This window comes from Lipophrys pholis, assembly GCF_963383615.2.
Source record: "Lipophrys pholis genome assembly, chromosome: 8".
In the NCBI taxonomy this organism is placed as follows: Eukaryota; Metazoa; Chordata; class Actinopteri; order Blenniiformes; family Blenniidae; genus Lipophrys; species Lipophrys pholis.
In genome coordinates, this window is record NC_137630.1 from 13,982,775 (window position 1) to 13,987,642 (window position 4,868).

Consider the following 4,868-nt stretch of genomic DNA (forward strand, 5'->3'; position numbering starts at 1 on the left):
TTTGATAAACAAACAAGAAAAAAAAAAAAATCTTAAAACGTTGATTAATATGAAAACTGTCTTTTGATCAATTTTCATTTTGAGTGTATTTTGCTGTTCCTCCATGAGGACATTTTAAACTGTAAAATAAATGGTTGTTTAACTTACTTCTGAAGATCATTAAATGGTCCGTAACTCTGTCAGTGTTCATTTGTGAGTCCTTGCGTGAAGAGAGTTTATTCTTAATGCAAACTCTGGAGTGGAGCTCTTCTGTTGGGAACATCTGCTCTGTATCTGGATCCCCCCCCCCCCCCCCCCCCCCTCCACACTGTGAAAACCTTTGGGTCCGTCCAGTCTGTGCTGCAGTTTCTTCAGCAATCAGAAGATGTCAGCATGTGACTAAGAGGCTGAGCCTTTGTGCAGGACTGACGCATGAGCCAGACCATCACAGAAGGCACTTGTCATTTCAATTCACCATGAAAATGCATTATACACAGAAATTAATCTTCTGCCTTTTTACATACTGGATAACTGGGTTTTTCCTGGAGTGTCATAAACACTTTTCTCCATTTTTCATTTTATTTTTTTTATAGGAATTGTGTCAGATATCTGTGCACCAGCCAGAAAAACAACTCCCAAGATTTTGAGATTTGTTTTTGTTTGCAGCCAGCGAGACCAGAGTTTAATTGTGGTCGGCCGCAGACGTAATTGTGGTGGATCTCGAACACCTAAACATGACGGTCTTCATTCGGGGAGAAACTAGAGGAAAATCTAGGATTTCCCACAATGAACAGCTTTTTGAAATGGAACTTTCATAAATGTGCTGTAAGTGCAGATTTTCAGCTTTTATGCCGACCAAATATATACACACACAACTCTTTTGTTTTTGCGCCCATTTTCCAGGAGCTGAACTCAAATATGTTCCCATGTAGACAAAAGGCCTTTTGTTGTGTCCAGCCTGAGACACACCTGTGTAATAATCCTGCTGTCTAATCTTGATACGCCACACCTGGGAGGTAGAGGGATTATCTGGGCAGAGGAGAAGCGCTCGCCAACAGATTAGACACATTTGTGAACAACATTTGAGAGAAGCAGATCTTTTTGTGTTTACGGAAATGGCCTCAGATCTCCAGACGTCAGCTCAAGAAAAAATGGGAGCAAAAACAAAAGTGTTTATCTTTGTTTGTATGTGCCTTTCACCATTTTAAGTCGGTATTTTTTTATGTGCTTTATATATATATATATATATATATAGTTGCATATAAGCACTGAAACCTTCATTGTTGTAACCAAACGCTGTACCCCGCCAGAATCAACCATTTATGTCTTTTTTATTAACTGAATTAAGTTTTGATTGTTTAATCTCCACAAAGAATTTGTTTCATAGCGATACTTTACATAATGGTAACTAAGAAACTTTTCAAGGTGGTGCCGACTTTATGAGTTTTTAACTGTAACTTTCCCCTTAAACCGTAACCTCTCTCTCTTCCACTGAATAATCTATGAATGTTACCAGACAATAAGTTACTATTTGCTTCAGACACGATTTGAGTTGTTTTAAACCCCATGAGCTCCATGAATTTTGAATTTTTGGATTGTAAAGAATGGAAAATGATTTGTGATCTAACATTTCTTTGGCTTTGGCCAGAGATGCTTAAATTAAAGTCTGGGAGTACAGTGGTTTGAATACCTCAGGAAGGCAGCTGGTGACCGTTGAATTCTGCATCTTTTTACAGAGAGCGTGAAGATAATGTCAGGGCATTCTTCTGAAAGTTGAATCAGAATCAATTCCTCCACAGATTGGGTCTTAAGCCTGAGATGGAAAGAAAATGAAACCCTCTGTTAAGCGGGAAAATTTGCATGGGCGAGTGGTCAGAAGTCTTTGCAAACTGACAGCAGAGAGCTGAACGATTATGCAAAACATCTACATGAACTCATTCCTGCCAAAGGCAACGCATATTTCCCCAGTCAAGAATGTGCATACATCTTCCACAGTATGATAATGATATTTTTGTTCCTGTGTGGAGCTTACATGTTCTCCCTTGTACCTGTGGAGGTTTAGTACATGTATTCCAGCTTCCTCGAACTGTCCAAGTAGACATGCTTGTTGGCACTGGTGGAATAATTCGAGATTGAGCCGGAACAGCCAATACACAATACATGTGATGAACTAGTCACCTGTTGAAGGTGGATTTTGGATTTCAGTCTATCGTCTGCTGGGATTTGCTCCAGATCTGTACAATCCTCATCATGATCGTCCGGGTGTATAAAATGGATAAATGTGTTGTCAGGGATGAGGAGTCCTGCACCAGTTGCAAAAAAACCCCAAAGACCCTTACCTTCAGCATTCAGATTGGATTGAGAGACAAAGGCTCCTGAAACAGTGTACAGCCACATAAAAACGAACTAAAACTAGCCAAGAAGTTAAACTGAATGTCTGCTGAGCTTCTCAAAAAACTCAACGAATAGCCACGCTGCAGAAAAGTTCTCAGTTTAAAAATATATTAAAGATATTTCATATCAGAGTCCAAATCCTTTGATTATTACCGTCCATTAGATTTAAAGCTAAAAAAAAAAATAATTCAGTTGACGGATTCTAAACGTGTTTCTGCGGCTCTGTTTATAGAGCTGCATTCAAATAGATTTGGAACAAGGCAAACAAGCCCCGTGGCTGTCAAAGCTGCAGTTATGGGCTCATCCCGTGGCAAACAACTTTATGGGTTTGGGAATTTTAAGACTGTGGCTCCAACATTAGGGTTTCCGGCTGCAGCCGTCCAATTCAGGACTTTGCTAGCTGACAGATTCCCCAGTGGGAGGCCTTCGGAGATTCAGCAGCGATTGGAATTCTGTTCAGGAACATTCAGTGGTCAGAGCTGCTGTATCTCACATTATTTCTGGAGGTGCTCTCCATAGTGCAAATAAATGTTTTTCAAATAGATGCAGGCCGCAAATAGATCCCGTTCCTGTACAGATGATGGGCTATACGCCCTTCCCACTGTCTGGCAGACAATACAAGCCTACCATCCATCCATCCTCCACCTCGTTGTTCAGCTGAGGGTTACAAAGGCCAGCAGGGTTCCCCCCTGGACAGATCACCAGCCCATCACAGGGAAAACTATCCTGTCCTGATCCACCTTATCCAAATGATCTTCTATAATGCTTTAACCACCATAGGGTCACATGCTGCAACCAATCCAATAGTTGAAGACAGTGTACACCTACACAAGCATATAATCCCACACTACCAAGCAGTCCTGGACTACTTCAGAGGAAAAATGTGCTGACACTGGACTTTTGTCAGTTTATACAGCTCACCTGGGCCTTTCAAGTTGCATTTCCTATCAATGTGTAATCATTTTTCTCTGTCAGCTCATTGTTCCTATGTTTGAGTGACATCAAACAGTTGTCGTCTCTGTCGCAGATAAATTCTGATGCAGGAGCGCGTCTGCACAGAAAATCTGACGGCTGCAGCTGCACGAGGTGGAGCTGAGGGCAAAGGGGGCCACTTCACTCATTCTCTCTGACCTGTCATTATGCCTACAGTAGAAAGCAAAGGACTGTGACCCAACTAGGTGAGGCACAAGTGATTTAGTGTCCTGACAGGCTCAGGCCTGGAATGTTAATTGACACTGTGTTTGCAGCGTGAGAAGAAACAGGTCGTCGGCCCAGTGGACGTCAGCGAAAAGCCACGACAAAGAGGACTTCCATTCACGTTGTAACTCCACCTTTGGTCTGTAGATTCATAGTTTCTCTAAGATTACAGGCTGTGCCTCTGAGCGATGAAGTAAAGGCAAGGAAGTCATGTGCCTCTGACCTTAAAGTAGACCTCATTCATATTTCTGAGCTATTCTGCTCCTGAGTCCTTTTCCGCAAGATGACATTTTGCAAGTGCAGTTTTAGCCAGAAAAAGGAAAGAATGTTGAAAATGTGGAGTTTCTTTTTTCAGATGCTGATCTGCTTGTTTTCTTGTTTGTGTGCTTTTGGTAGCAATTGTGGAAGCGCTCACATTCTGCACTAAAGTAAAAACACTTGTAAAAAAGATGAACTCTGTTATTCAGGCTAAAAGTAAAAAGTTTAAATGAATATTCAAATCTCAATAATACACAATTCCTCTCTTCAGGTTTCTTCAACGTTCAACCTTGAATAGCATTTTGTTTTAAATTATATTTTATTCATCACTTCACTGTAACTCTTATTAAAATGGTCATATGTTTTGCTGTTGAGTCGAACCCAAATACCTGTACTTTGCAAGCCTCACATTTTAAAAACTGTCTTGTTACTTGTTTCAAACTATACCGTACACGATTGAGACTTAAAGTAAAAGCATCACATGGTCACAGTTATTTATACTGAAACAGCAGAAGAGTGAAAGCCAAGACTTCCTGTTTTCTTTTAATAAACCAAATTCCTTTGCAGATAAATGTTTTAAATGGAATCCACTTGTATCTACATGACGACCTGTCAGGTTTATGCTTTAAAATTGTTTTAATAGAGACAATAATTCAGTTTCTGACTAATTGAATCAGTGTCAATTCTTACAAACAGTCTTACAATGATAATGTGTATAAATACACATCTGCATTATTGTATGTGAAGAACCCACCCCCCCTGTTCCAGCTCACCACCAACAAGAGAAAGTTTAACATGCCTTTTTGTAACAATGAAGTTTTAATTAATTTGGACATTTTTATTATTTTTGGAGTATATTTCAGGACCTTTACATTTTTGCTTTTACTTAACTAACAAATTGCAATTAGTCATTTTTTCATCACTGCTGAAGTTAAAAAAAAAAGTGAGTACTTTTGTGACCTTTGCCATTGACCATGTGGGAATCTTAATGGGACAGACATATAACTCAGCGCTTTCTTCCAGCAGTTGATTTTTCTTTC